At 43.5% G+C, this 15,893-nt stretch overlaps 1 protein-coding gene across 1 annotated transcript in view; it reads left to right on the top strand.

The window, feature by feature from the left end:
- Nucleotides 1-15,893, top strand: part of CREB3L2 (cAMP responsive element binding protein 3 like 2) — a 118,657-nt gene that overhangs the window by 34,848 nt on the left and 67,916 nt on the right. The gene's annotated exons all lie outside the window — the stretch shown is intronic.

The following is a 15,893-nucleotide window of genomic DNA, read 5'->3' as shown; positions in this document are numbered from 1 at the left end:
CTCCTCTTCAGGTATAGAATCATTTTCAAGTGGAGTGAGATTTTAGGATTGCCCTGGTCAGTTCACTTTACCATAGAAGAGAGTCTGTGCCTGTACAAGGCTTTGCAGATAGTCAGTTGCATCATTCAGATGGGAACCCAGGCTCCTTGCTCCTGACATGGGCTGTTTCCTTCTCTAAGACTGTTTAATCTTTGCTTTCTGAGCCCAGGATTCTTTGTAAGGTGGCCTAAGGAAATATTCCAGAAGCACCTCTGGCATCAGCCTAATCACCTGTGAGTTCTCTTAACATTTTAATAACAATATTCTAGGATTTCAGAAGTAGACTCCAAAACCTCGAAATCAAGTGGCTTTTGTCATGGATTTCCATTTAATAATTCTAGGGGAAAAAAGTCAAATGCTTAAACTAGCAGAATTCCACATTTTTCTATCCTTTCTGGCTTTTGTTCTCCTATAAAATAGTATAAACATATCTGTGTGTTTGCGTGTGTGTGTGATGTGTGTTTGAGAGAGAGAGAGGAAAGAGAGCAAAATTTCTATTTATGGGAAAACTGTTAAGTTATCTGAAGAAGCCGTGATTCCTGGAGTGGCAGCAGGTGGAGCAGTTTGTGGGGCACTGGCCACCCTGGTGTCCCTTGTCCGCACTGGTTTTGGAGAGATGTGTATTTTGAGTGTCTTCACTTTCGGCAGTTTCCTCCTCTGTTTTGTTTCCCCTATTGGATAATCTGTGGAGTGGATTTTACTCATTACTGGCTGTGATGCTCTGTAATCTGAAGGAAAGGGTAGAACTTGAAGCAGTTTGTCCAGATAATTCAATGTCTGACTACCCTGCACATCACACCTGTTCCTCTCCTTCCCTCCCTGGAGGCAGGGGAGGCCAAATAACGCCTTTACCTGCATGATCTGGTTTTTCTGGATGGCTTAAAATTCTTGTGTCTGATGGGTCCATAGCCTCAGGTACTTGCGTTTCTGTTCTGAGTGTGGGGAAAAGATAAAGACCTGAAGAAAACATTCCCCTGTCAAAATACGTGATCGATTTTGTTGTAGCAGGTGTTTTGGGGGCCGGGATACAGACTTGCTGGTAGATTAGGTACATGGGTTTCTTCATGGCTACTTTAAAGAAGATAAGGGGACTGTTTAGACTTTCTATGATTTGGTTCTGCTGGAAGTAGAAACAAGTAAGTGGTAAGTGCTTATTTTGACTTTGTCATCATTTGTTCATTTTTATTTTTTCTTCCTTTCTTCAACAAATATGCCAAACACCGAGCAAAATAGGCTAAAAAGACCCCCACCCCACCAAAACTTAGAGGGGAATGACCATTTCTATTTTAAGGTTATAAAAACACATCAAGTAACACCTGCACATAATTATGCTTGTATCAGAAATTTAGGGAGAAGGATTTCAAATGATCCAGGGAAAAAATTAGGTAAGCTCCATGGCCAAAGACTCTAATATAGTTTGTAAAGGATGAAGTTAGAAGACAAGTTAAATTTCATCTATAAAAAGCATGAACCCTAAAACAAAGATAGGGAGTAACGACACCAGAGTGACGAGAGAGTTTTCTGGTAAGCTCAGATTTCAAAAGAATGTGTCCGGAGGATAGAAAGGTTGACCTTTATCTTAGGACAAATAGAAAAGTCCTGTGGACTGTTAAATTGTAATAAGGAATACCAACGTGAAGTGTGAGTTACCAGAGAACTAGAGAGAGAGAAGTCCAGTATAGATCTTTGAAAAGTGAAAAGCTTGACATTAATCGCTGGAAAACATCTAGAGCTGATGATTAAACAGGTTCTTGGGGGAAGAGAAGAAAGCAGTGCTGGCTGAGTGGTAGCATGGATTTGCTAAGAGGTAGTCAAGAGAATGTAGCTTCTGGCTTAAAGCCATAGGAGAGGGGGTTCTTTAGGAGGGCTGTGTCTGTTCATCTTTCATATCAGCAAGTTAGAAGATGACATAGATCATATACTTTTCATGACTTTCGTTGGGGTAGAAGGTTCTGGATCAGGAAGGGGAGTAAAGGAGGGGCTGGTGTGAGGGAGGGAAGGAAGGAAGGAGAAGTGGAGGACAGAAGACTGCAGGGACTCAAAGCTGCCGGGGACTGCTCATATGCCAGAATCAGTATTCACAGTCCCCTTGATGGGTAGGCAGGCGGGATATGCAGGCCAGCGGGAGAGAAAGCAAATATGTACGTGAGCGATGGGGAATGGTGAGGGTGGGAGGGGTGGGAATTCATTTATTGAGTAAATATTTACGGAGTACTTACTTTGTGCCAGGTGTTGTATTCTGGGCACTGAGATGCAGCAGTGCAGCAAGCGATGGAGGTCCGGCCCTCGTGGAGCTGACATGCTAGTGAGGGAGAGGGTAAACAGAATTAAATGAGTACATAATTTCTCAGGAGGTGCTAGTGTTATGGAGAACAATGAAATGGAATGGGGGGGTGGCTTGTTTCCATAGGGTGGTCAGGAAGGTCTCTCTGATATAGCAGCATCTGAGCCAGAAGCCGTGAAGATGAAGGAATATTAAACCCCAGTCCTGGGAACAGTGGTTCCCGAAGGTGTGTGGGCATCTGCGTGGAGGCACAAGGAGGCCTAGTGTGTCTGAGCAGAGACAGCAGAGGGGGTGGGGGAATGATGCCGGAAGAAGAGGGAGACGGGAGACGGGAGGGGAGGAGGGAGGGCCTGGAGCCGGCTGCTCATCAAGCGAGAGTCAGGATTTTGCTCAGAGGAACAACAAGATCTGAGAATAAATACTCAGAGTACTTCTATATGTCAGTCTTCAGATAAGTTCCAAAGTCAGAACCACAGCCAGCCAGCGAAAGTTACGAGGAGATGGCTTTTAGTTCAGTATGTGACAGTGTAATAAGTCACGCTGCTCGGCTCAGCTGTGGTCCACGCAGCTCTGAGAGGGCTTCATCTTCAGGCTCTGCGTAGAGCCTGGGTTTACATTTGAAAACCTCCAAGGTCCCTTTTGACGCGAGCATCCTCTGATTCTCCCCCCTTGGAGGACAAGAGTTTCTTGACTTTGGCCATGACTTTTGATGGGCTGGAGGATGGGGGAGCAGAGCAGGGGCGTGGAGGTGAGTGGGGTAGTGGAGGGCTGGAGACAGGTTCCTGGAGACACCGGGGAGTGGATTGAGCTTCTGGGAAAGGGGCTGTGTGGTTCAGTTAAGTTAGGGCATCAGTCATAGAGGGGTGGATGGGCTGAGCAGTGGGGACACGAGGAGGGCGGCATTGTCATCGTAAGATCGGGTGAGAGAGGCCTGGATGGTGTGCTGGGCAGGTTGGCGGAAGGGGGATGGGGGATGGGGATCCTTCAGCAAAGGATGAGGTGGTGAATTTCCAGGGACTGGAGTGTGGAGACAGCGGTCAAGGTGGTAATCCAGAGGCCTGTGAGAGGTGCCCCTGGGTGAGATGATTGGGGAGGGGCAGAGTTGAGGCCTAGGGGCGGGTCCACAGAAGGACTGCTCTGAATGTCCTCATAAAGGACCTCCTCCAGAGAGGGCAAAGTGGGAAGGTGAGATTCCCCCAGCTTTTGGGCCCTTGGGTGTGGGCAGCGACAGCTGACTCAACCAGAGAGACTCAGACTCATCTTTGCTTTGGCTGTAGAGGGGAAGAGTCCCCGTGGTGGTGTTTGGCGGCCGCATGGCCTGTGCAGAGTCCTAACCACTGGACCGCCAGGGAATTCCCTCTTTCCCTGGTTTTAATTCAGAGGATTTATATACTTTCCCCAAAACTGCAGCTTAATTATATACTGGCCTGATCGCAGGGGACTAATCAGTGGCAATTGGGAAAATTATGGACAGTCAAACCTTTTAAACGTTTTCATCTTTCCCCTCCAGTTTATGAATAATTTGGAAGAAGGAAATGAATTTAATACAGAACATAAGGTTCAATTTAAATATTTATTTCTTACTCAAGTGGCAGATTTACTTTTTAAAGCCACCTTTCTTTTGGAGTAAAAGAGATAATTTACTTTTAAGTTTAAAATAATTGATAAAGAAGATTATATTTATTTGTTAAATAAAATGTATGTTTGACTTTAGTAGTGGTTGTGTTATGCAAAACTGTTCACAGATATGCACAATTAGCTGTGTTTCTGTGAATTTTATATAGTTCCCCTCCTGATGTCTTCACACGAGTATGTTTCACGTTCAGAGATGATTGGTCCAATGATGTCTTTTATTGATAGTTCCGAACTGACATACCACAAATCCTAACCATCATGTATTCCTGTTTCTTTCCTTTTCTCTAAGTCATGGAAAGGCTTTGGCCAAAGTCAATAAAATTCCAGTTCTTTTGGTAGAATTGCAGTTTGCACAGCCACTTCTTACTCTCTTTTATTCTTTTTCACACACTCTCTCTCCCCCTACATATATGTGTATTCATAAAAACTTATTTTTGATTTTAAGCTGCTTTCCTCGTGAGAAGTCTGTTAGGAGCTCAGCACTCATTGTCACGTGGAGGCAGTGTTACATAACGGGAAATTCATGAGCTGTGTCATCACACAGATGGTGGTTTAAATTCTGGCTCCCGCACCTTCAAGCCATATGACCTTGGCAAGGTAATTAACCTCTTTGAGCCTCAGTTTACAGCTCTGTAAAATGGGCCTAATCATGCTCACCTAATGGGGCCATTGTGAGAATTCACAATACAATGTGTTTGAAGCACCTATTAAAGTGCCTCCCTAAGTGGAAGTTACTGCTGTTCCTTTTGTTTGTGTTAGAAAACTACAATGGGGATATGAAGTAATGGGAATTATAAAAACTAGGGAAGGGGAATATGGAAGGGAAGACTTCTGCGAAATAAAGGGAATGGAGTGAAAGTGAAAAGTTATTGAGGTGAGTATTTTACCATTTGATTTTTCTGCTCTACTGGTAAATTCAGTAGTAAAATTACTTAAAATTTTCTAAATATTGTACCTGCTTCCCTCACTGGATGGTGAAGGAAGCATTTTACCTATAGGATAATTTAATTTGGTCTTTCTGACTTTGAATTTCATCATGATTTCATTCACCCAAGTTTGTAGACTATCTGAGAAATCATTGTTCTGGTTCCCTGTTTTCAAGGAGTTAAATGCCATTCAGACATATGTTCATCTCTTCCAAAAAGTTTTTGAGAATGGTGTATGAGTTTTTGCTGCTAATAACTGAGTAATAAATTAGTGATTTAAAACACACAACCATTTATTTAACCCACAGTTCTGTGGACCAGAAATTCAGACTCAGCTCAGACAGATAGTTCTGCTGCTCTTGGCTGGGCTCACTAGTGAGTCTGTGACCAGTTGTTGTTCAGCTGGGAAGGTCTCCTTCTGGAGCATGGCTAGTGATGAGCTGGAGGAAAGAGGATGGGAGTGGTCAGGGTGCTGGACCGTGCGTCTCCCATCACCCAGCAGGCTAGCCCTTGTTTGTCCATACAGTAGCTTGAGTTTCCAAGAGGGAGACTGGAGGTTCCAAAGATTCTTGAGTCAAGTTCTGCCCAGTTTCAGAAGTTGGACAGTGTCACTTCTGCCACATGCTGTTGGCCAAAACAACTCAAAAGGCCATTCCAGAATGAATGAGCAGAGAAATAGAGGCCACCTCTTAATGGGAGGAGCTGCACGGTATTGAGGACATTTTTGCAACCCACCCCAGGTAAGGACTCTACAGTCCTCATTGATAAGTCAATTATAGTTCCTTGGAGTCGATATATTCTTCCTCAAGTCTACCACAGTATTTTCTGCTTTACTTTTTGTCCTTTTTGGTTTTTGCATGAAGTGGTATTCTGAAGACTGAAAAAAGATGCTTAAGTTATTACTTCCCTCATATTGCGGCCAGAGCTCGAGTTTGTAAAATGCTGGCACCAGAAGGTTGACCTTGACCCCGGCTTGATTTCATCCCTGACAGATCCACTCACCCGTACCTAAGCAGTGGCCAGGCAGAGTGGGGAAAGTCAGCTGGATGACCTCGCTGGAGGCTGCTCAGGTGACCCAGGTTCAAGAGCAGCTTCTTCATTGTCCTCTGATGCAGAAGGTGTGTGGGAAAAAGAGCCTCCCCACTTACTTAAACTGGCTTTCTTGGAACATTTAGACATTGCATTGCAGCAAATGCTATGCAGATAAGTTGGTTCCTTAAATAAAGTTGTGTTGAACTCTTTAAAATCCATCAGATGATCTCAAGCTGCTGGGTGTGCTTGAGTAGCCAAGGAGTCATTTTCCCATCATTTTGAGGGAGTAGAAATTCCAGTCATTTTCTCCAGATGCTAGACTTGAGAACTCAGTGGTTTGTCTCCAAGTTCCAGGCTTAATGGGGTTCTTTTTCTTTTTTTTTTTAAATAACATGAATGCTCTTCTAACTTGTGTTAGACCATCAAGTTTGTTACCTATAGCCTTGGCCTTGTATGCCTTGGGTAACTCAGACTCCCTGATTGTCATCTGACCTGTGAATTCTGAACTCCACTGTATTCCCACTGACCCCAGGGAATTGCATGAGCAAGGAAAGAAGAGGAAGGGTCACAGAGCTGCCTATTTCCCTTAGTGACCATGCAGGTCAGGTACAGTGATGACCTGGATTTAGGAGAAAACTAGGAAGTGATTGATTCAGTTTAATAGCTCCTCAAGATTTAAGTGGGTCAGGCCAAGTATAGAACACGCCAGACATGGTACTTCCACCTTCTGGGAGGAGACGCTATATTGTGATCTTTATTCCACCTTGTATTACAGCAAAAATTAGTAAGAGCTCATCGGAAGTGTTTTTGCTTGTTGATCATTAATACCTTGGCAGAGGAAAGAGGTAAAGGTCGTTGCATTCACACTCTTCTTTTATACCTAGTTGTCCTTTTACAGGTGTGTAGGAATTATTTGGATTAGCAAAATATTCTTCACTTTCTAAAAACGAAGAAAAATGATCCATCGTCATTTGAATTTACGAGTTCTGCATTAGTTGAAGGGATGGCCTGGTTGTTTAGGTTGCACTTGCTGTATTTTTTTCTGGCGGGAGGTAGTCGGGGCTGAGTTGAGGTTTCATGGTGAAGGGTCACCCCGACTTGTATAACTAGGCAGCCCCGTGGTTGGTCAGGAGGTGGTATAGAAGGGCAGGGAAGGCAACAGGGCATGACTGTCATTGGGTTTATCAAGAATTTATTTGGCTTCGGCCACGTCTAGGCACTATGTCAGATCCTGTGGTCACATCCTTGAAGAGGGGGAAATAGTAAAAATGCACAAGTGATAAAGGTAGTAAGAGAAGAATACGTAAGGGGCTCTAGGTGCACTTTGGGTGCATGGTGACATGGGTGAGTGGGAAAAGGCTGGCTTATGAAGTCAGAGTTTTCTAGGAGGAGGAGGGAGGGCAATGCAATTCTGGGCTGCAGAAATCTTGTATCTAAAGTCAGACAGATGTGATGAGCGCTGTGTTTGGGGAAATCCATGTCATTATGGCTGGCTAGACCAGAGCAGGGCCTGTGTGAGTGGAGAGGCAGGAAGAAAGAAAGACAACACATTTTGAGAATTTTAATATACATCGGGGGGAAATTGGATTAAATTCCCACACACAGTTTTTAGAAAGGCCTCTATTTTATAAAATGAAATGCTATTCATCTTTAAAAGCAGCTCTTCAACAACTAGGTTAATTGAATTTGGCCCCTTTCCTGTAAGCAGAGGATTCCTTTTTCTAGAAAAAGGTGAACAGATTCTTCCCACCCTGGGGAATGTTATTTCACCTGTTAGAATGGTCTGACTTTTCGGGTGCAACATTGTACTGTATGTACTGATTGTAACATTCAGAACCTGGATTGTGAAATATGAATTATAATGAAATACTTGTCATTGTTATTTTTTGCTGTTTCAATGTGGCATTTCTGGGTTTTTGGCTTCTCAAAAAATATTCAGCATGGCACTCTGTTTTGTGGCTTGTCAGGGCCCCCTAAATGGAAAATGTAGAGTGATATAGCAGTCTGCAGGGGGCTGGGGTGGGCTTGAGAGCTTTTGTGAATAAGAGAAAGCTCAGGTTTATATGGAGGAAATTTTTAAAATGGATTATAATTTAAAATGTTCAATTACATTGAAATCGTACACTCCTAGGTATATCTTATTCTCTTTACACAATGACCGCTTTTTAATTTCATTTTCCGCTTATAAGCAAGAAACAACTGTTTGTAAGTGATTATAAGGCCTTTTGGGGGCTTTCCTGACTCGAAATTTTAAGTTCCTGGCGTGAATTAACTGTTCAGTCTCACCACCAAATACCTGGCACCTGTTAGCACTTGGGGGCAGCAGAATCTGAGTCCTGGAATCACATGCTTTGGTTAGTGTTGTAAGCATCCAATTAGGAATGATTTCAAGTGCATTGAAGGGTACAGTGAGAGAAGAGAAATCATGCTTGTAGCAAGGATGTGAATGCTCCCAGAGACCCGTCCTCTCTAGCTCTGGGAAATTATTTAATCTTTCTGAGCTGCAGTTTCCACCTTCCTATGGCATCTGCCTCTTTGAGTGGGGTTCTAGTGTTACCTGCAACATTTCAGTTCTTTTGTGAAAATCTGAGGCCAACATTAGCAGACTGACATTTGAAAACCCTGGTGGTGGGTTTCAGGGGTATCTGTGACATCATTTTCTGAATTACTCTTTATTTCAAATTATTTCCTAATTAGAACAGAATTTTAATCAGAAATGGTAAGTGAAAGTGCTGGGTGCCTTCACCCATGTATCTAGACTCAATAAGCATTTCTGAATCTGATGTTTGTGTTAGCTTGAGGGGCTTAAGGGGAGATGAATGAGGTGGCAGTGCTGAAGAATGAATCCTAAAATTGTCCTTGTCACACTTATCCTGTGGCTCTTAAGAAACTACAGTGTGGCTTTGCTTCTATCCAACAGGCCTTTGCTGCTTGCGTCTTAAAGGAAATGTCTGTGAACATGGGCTTTTTCTGTGCCTGTCTGATGGCTTCTTACTCTACAAAGATGGAAAATGGGCAAGGATTTCTAGAAAATTTCTAATGATGGCGTGGTAGTGTATGTGTTTAACCACTTACAAGAGGCTGGCCTGGTGAGAATTAGGGGTCAGGAAGGTAATTGGTTTATCATGGCCAATTGTTTACCTCTAAGTATAGGGTAGGTAAAATGGTAGAAGCATGGTGTCTTTAGCAGTGGCTCTGTGGGAGGAATGCTGTGCTTTATTTGATATTCAATAAGAACCCAGACGCCCGGTGTGGGGCACAGGGTGGGGAGGCCCCATCATCACAGATGCTGGTTCCCTGCAGTATTAGAGCAGGGACACCATGGAACAGGCTTTCCTGAGTCTGGGTTCTCTGTGGCCAAGAGTGTTGAATGACTAAGTACATCTGTGCTTAGGCAAGGTCTGCAATTTTCCTTCCAGTCATTTGTAGGTTGAGCCCTTGTCCCAGTTTGCCTGAGACTGAGGAGTTTTGTGAGATGCAGGATTTTCGGTGCTAAAGCCAGGAAAGCCCTGGGCAAGTTAGGGCAGGTGGCTACCCTCCCTTCCAGCCCCACTGCCCGTCTCCTCTCTCTTGCCTCCACTCACTGCCACGCAATACAGTGAGCCTCCCGACAACTCTGTTCACTGTTTCCAGGGACTTGGCATGGTGGTGGGCGGGGGCCTGGGGAGCTTGGCAAAACAAACGACCAGTTTTTAAAGATAGGGGCGCTCCTTAAGTAGTTCAAGCTTAAGTCTGACTGTCTTTGTAGGGGGTGACAGCACCCTGTGATGCTCTGGTTATTTCTTTGCAGTGCTTTTCCTTTTGCTGAACATCTGTGAAAATAGAAGGTGGGGGCTACTGCAGTTAGAGCAGGGGGCAAACAGGCCCCAAGTCTACAGCCCCCTCCCGACTCCCCTCCTGCTTCTCCTGGAGAGCTATCCACTGTCCCCACCTGCAAGAGCAGGTATAGTTGTAAACTGTGAATTATGTCCCTAGGACTGATGACTAGTCTTTTCTTTTCAGGAAAGATAATAGCAATTGGAACAAAATTAAGTAAACATGAAAATCCTATGCTTTTGTCCCCTGTGAAAGTTAAATGCTACAGGTCATTTCACGATTTTAGGTGTCATTTTCGTTATCCCTCATGCTTAAGTAGAACAAATACAAACTGTATCTCAAGATCAAAGGGCAGAATTGCAGTTATGCTTGTGAAACTTCAAAATCCCAGCCAGAAGCCCATGAGGGGCGCCTCTCAAGGGTTTGATCTTCTCTCTTTTGAGAGTGACTGGATTTCTTTTCTCTGTATGATTCATCGAGAAAGTTCCATTTGTTCTGTGTTTGCTGCTCACAAATCCCTGCTTCTTTTTTCCTCCTGGCAAAGTTACATGGCTGTGGGATCTTACTGGGCTGTGTGAAAACCCATGATCATATCAAGCATTAAGCAGTTGCCTAGAAACCATTACGCAAACAGGATTAAGTGAAGCACTTTTTTCTATATTACAGCTGCTTTCTGATTAAGACATGATGTCAGAAATAGCTCAGTGTATGCCTCTTCATGGCCTTAAAACACAGATAAATGAAACAAAATTTTCAGCAGAGATAAAATGACTGCTCCACACTCACATCTCGAGATGGCCACCACCAACTCGAATCTACCCTCCTCCACACCCCACAGACGCCTATCCTTCATGGAGAGTCACGTGTTGGGGCTTGCGGGCCGCCCCCCCCCCTTTTTTTTAAGGTTTTTTTTTTTTTCTTTTGTAGTACGCAGGTCTGTCACTGTTGCGGCCTCTCCCGTTGCGGAGCACAGGCTCCGGACGCGCAGGCTCAGCGGCCATGGCTCACGGGCCCAGCCGCTCCGCGGCACGTGGGGTCCTCCCGGACTGGGGCACGAACCTGTGTCCCCTGCATCGGCAGGCGGACTCTCAACCACTGCGCCACCAGGGAGGTCCTATTATTGGCCCTTTTTAATGAACATGAACATAAACCCACACAAATCTCAGACTCTTATTGGTCCATCGATCCCTTGGACCTCAGCCAGACTGGAGTGTGTGTAGAGAAGTTATGAGGCTGCTGCAGGTATCTGGTCACGAGGAAGGAATGTGTTCTGTGAAGCAGCTCAGTGATAAGCAGGTTTGCAGCAAAACGTCATCAGGAGCTAATCCCACTTTAAATCAACTGCAGGGAGTTAGAGAGAACTAAATCTCTAACTCTGGACTCTGCTGCCTCCCAGGAAACAAATTGGGATGGAATCAAGGGACATTGAGAAGTATGAATTGAAAGGACTTACTGTAGGATTGAGGTATTCCTAAACTCCCTTTGGAATAAGATAGTCAGGTAAATAAATGATTATGGCTGGTTTGGGGTCAAAGGAGAAAAAGGAATCAGGAAAACCTAGAAAATCTAAGAGTCAGTAAGTCAGCAAATATTTATTGAACTCCTCCTATCTGCCCATGGGCCCTTCTAGGTATGTGAGGGGGTGGGGTGGGCAAGGTGACTGTCAACAATGAGTAAGATGAACAGTTGTGTATGTCCCAGCACGGGGGCAGGAGGCAGGCGATAAAAGCTGGAACAGATAAATAAATACAATAGTTTCAGATAATGGTAAATGCCAGGAAGATGGTAAAACAAGGTCTGTGGTACAGTTGGAGGTATGGGCACTGCCTTTCTGGGGTGACATTTGAGTTGAGGGGCTGAGAATCTGAGGGTCTTGGAGTGATGCCATATTGGCAATAGGGGGAAGTAGGGAAGGAGACTGAGTATATGGTAGCAAATAGATTGTAGAAATCAAAACAGAAAAAGAACCTTCAGTGTTGTTGGATAATAAATCAGAGCCATACTAGGAACATCCTTTTCAGGTTTCTCAGAAAAGTGAATCAAACCTCACCAGTCCTCCAGATGGTTTTAATTACCTTTGGGGGGTTGCCTAACAGATTAGTCATAGAATTGACAATGAGGAGTTTTGTGTTTTTCTCACAGATGTTAATGGTGGGAGTTTTTTGCATTTAAAATTTTATTTTTAAACCATGGAAATAACATGTTACCAAAGTTGGACAAATAAGAAAACTCTTCTATAATTACACGAACCTAGAGGCACTTTTTATCTATTTTGTATATTCCCTCCCAGTCTTTTTCATGTTTCTGGTTTTAGATAGGTAGCCGTTTAGTTGTAATGTACAACGTGTTAAATATAAGTAACACTGGGGTATGTTCTATATGAAAGTTGTTAAGAGAGAAAATCCTGAGTTCTCATCACAAGAAAATTTTTTTTTCTATTTCTTTAATTTTGTATTTATATGAGATGATGAATATTCACTAAACTTATTGTTATAGTCACTTCATTATGTATGTAAATCAAATAATTATGCTGTGTACCTTATACTTATGTCAGTTATACCTCAGTGAAACTGGAAGAAAAAATATGTAGCCCTGTAAATGCATAGCAGGCATTTCCCCGCTCTTCTTCAAATTTATATTTACAAATTTTAATGACTAAATATAATCCGTTCTTGTTTGGGAGGTAGTTATGTTCTATAAAGTCCCTGTGAATAGTGAATTACTGAATACTGAATTAGTGAATACTGAATCATTGCTCCTAGGGGAAATACCGGGTTCGGTTCCTGTGAGCCTCTGGTCACACATTTTCATCAGCTGATCAATACATTGCCTTGTTTTCTGTGTGTTTCGGTTTAAAAACACCTTATTTAATATACATATATTTTTGAGCTCATGCCAAGAGAACTATAACTCATGCCTGAACGAAGCTTACCTAACACATGTAGTTTTTCCATAGGGCACATCACAGCTTTCTTCTGTTCAGAAACCCTAGCTAGCACTTCAGCACTGCACTTGGGGACCATTTTAAACAGCAAAATCACCCACAAAAAGAAAAAAGGTGTGAAAATGTGGCACTGAATAGACCATGAAAAGGACACTTGTTTACAGTATGAGCTGAAAGAAGGCAGAGTGTAGCCTTGTTCAACCTCAGCTGAGAAGGTGCACTTCAGGAAACTCAAATTTCTACTGCCCTGTGCATATTTGTGAATGACCATGAAAGCACCACAAGTATTGATTTTGGGGTTACAAATAAATTTTAGCAAGTAGGCAAATTTGCAAATATGGAATCTATGGGTAATGAGGGTCGGCTGTATGCTGTTCTACTGACAGACTGTGCCGTGATTAACTGGACCGTCAATGACTCACCTGGATGTATACACAGACGCGCTTATGCTCTGGTGTTTGTGGAGCCTCCTTAATTCCTCCGTACTCCCCACCCCAAAGGAAACAAATCCTGAAAAAGCCCTACTAGCTCAGAAGCACAGGGTAGGTGAGAAACAGCTGTCTGTCTCAGTAGGGGATAATGGTAATCATATCACCTTACATTTACAAGGGCTTTAGAATTTGTGAAGTTCTTTGATGTGGTCTACGTAATTTGATCTTTGTTACAAGGACCCGGTAAGGGAGATGGAACTGTTATCTTCATTTTCCCAGAAAAAGACACAAACGTGAATTGATGGTATGCATACCTGACCTGACCTGTCTCTCTGAAATGACTCAGGCATTTTGCCCTCTGCAGATGCCCGGAGAACATGATATCTCATTGGAAACCGGTCTCTCTCCTGTGGTCCACCAGTGCACGATAACATCCACTTGCATTTTCACCCTGGAGAGTGGAGAGGCAGTTGGTCTAGCGGAAAGAACGTAGCTTTCACAGTCAGAGGAAGTGATCTGATTTCCTGGCTCTGCCCCTTCTTTACCTGTGCAACCTCAGCCAAGTTGTCAAACCTCTACGAGCTTACATTTTTGCATCGGTAAAATGGGGGTAATAATATTACCTAACAAACACATTTGTTGTGAAGATTTAATGAAATAATATATTTAGCCACTTTCCTCATTATACCTCTGATGATAAGAACTGTGATGACAAGGAGCTTATTGATAGATCCTTAGGAAAAAATCAATAAGTAATCTTGACAGTGACCTCTGTTTCCTAGCAACTCTGCCTGGAGATTACCACCCCCAACAGAACCAATAGCGAATAAACAGTGTGCATTGGCTTCTGCATCAATGAGTATCTAAACGAATGTCATTTCCATCACACGTTTTTTTCCCCTCGTGTCAGAAACATAAATGTTTCAAAATAAATATTAATGAAGTCTCCCTTAGATTTTTTTTCTAATCTTGATTGGGATGTTGTTAAGCTTTACGTACATGTTGGCTGTTGAACAAAGTGGTGGAAAAGGCTTGCTTCACATAACAGACCCAGGTCAAATAAGTGGTATGGGAAGAGGTTTGTGCAGCACCAGTACCTGTTCTATTCATGGGAAAGTGACATATAGGGAAGTGACTGGCACAGCAAGATCCCCAAAGTAGATTAAGCCTGCCCAAGCAGCCAGCCTTTGAAATACTAGAGTGGGATGAGGGGAGGAGTAGAAAAAGATTCTGTTCCTGATAGTTTTGCAATTAAATGAATACGTGTCCTTTATAAAATGTTTTAGATCCATTTTACACCCACAACACAGTTTCTGGCATGTTCTTCTTTAAACATCTGTGCAGCATCAGTAGAAAATGAAACCCGTCCGTTAGAGCAGGGGTGCCCAACCTCTGGGCCGTTAGGAATGGGGCCGCGCAGCAGGAGGTGAGCGGCGGGTGAGCGAGCGAAGCTTCACCTTGTGCTCCCATCGCTCTCATTACTGCCTCAACCATCCTCCCCCCAGCCCCTGCCTTGGAAAGTTGTCTTTCACGAAACCGGTCCCTGGTGCCAAAGAAGGTTGGGGACCGCTGCGTTAGAGTGCTCTTATAAGGTCACAGTAGACCTCACAGTGGCAGGGATGATGGTGTCAGCAGTCTGAATGCTAAACTCCAGGTCCAAGTGGCTCTTTCTTTCTGAACTTTGATAGCTGGTGTCTGCCTGAGAGAAAAACGACATTTGTTTTTGCTGGCTTGGCCTTTGAGATTACTCTGAGACCGGTGATCTCTGAACCCTGATGTGAGCTCGAGATTAGATACAGGAATGCTTCATGTATAACTTGTTTGAGATTTTCCCCATTTTTGTGTGAACATCCTATTATATTTCCAGTGACTCATACATAGCCATCCTTAAGCTTGGGGCAGCATGATAGAACTGACACGGGCAATTGCAGGGATCATACTGGCTTTCATTGTCATCGCTAGAACTCATTAGAATGGCCACTTGCTTGTTACGCCATTCAGTCACAGAACAAAGAGGACAAAATGTATCTGATGTGCTTTCTGGGAGCTTGCAGTCTAGGACAGCTACATGGGTGGGCATGGTCAGCTTATTTTCATGTTTTTCAGTAAAACGCTAATATTCACGCCTATGAATTCAATAGGAAAATTCACACTAGGGAATTCTTGTGTTGAGCTCAGCACACATTTGAGTAACCGTGAGGACCCTCTCAGAGGTTAATATTTACGTCTACTGATTCACGTTGGCCAAAGTGAGTCTCTTCTGTTACTTGCGGTGGGTCTCTGCAAGTAGACAGTCTAATAGTGAAAGTCTAGTAGGGAGATGGAACTTAGACATTGAAATTCTATGACATTTATTTTCTTACAGCTTTATAGAGTAAACCTATAGGTGATAGAGAAGCTTCAGGTAAGTTTTGGTCCTTACCATGGTGCTTAGATGCCACTTAGGCATCAGCTAAGAAAAGTAGGTTGACCGTGAATCGATTTTTGGAATTGTATAGTACCGGTCTCCGTGATGGACTAGCGAGTGTGTTTTAGGCAATTCTAGTAGGCCTTGGGCTACGTGATAGCATCTCTGTAGCTCTGGAATTCAGCACAGTTGCCTGACACACAGTGAATTCTTAATACATCTTAGGTGAATTGAAGCCAAAGGGACAGAAAGTAAGAGCAAGACACAGGAACACAGAGGTCTGAAGACAGTGAGTAAAGCACAAGTGTCTTGTAAGGTCCCCAGCATGAGGCCTGGGAGAGGAATCATTGCAGTCAGATGGAGAAGTTCCTTCTTCATC

Source organism: Delphinus delphis, chromosome 9 (genome assembly GCF_949987515.2).
Source record: "Delphinus delphis chromosome 9, mDelDel1.2, whole genome shotgun sequence".
NCBI classification, from domain to species: domain Eukaryota; kingdom Metazoa; phylum Chordata; class Mammalia; order Artiodactyla; family Delphinidae; genus Delphinus; species Delphinus delphis.
The sequence above is the reverse complement of the archived record's forward strand: the minus strand, read 5'-3'. Positions and strand labels throughout refer to the sequence as shown.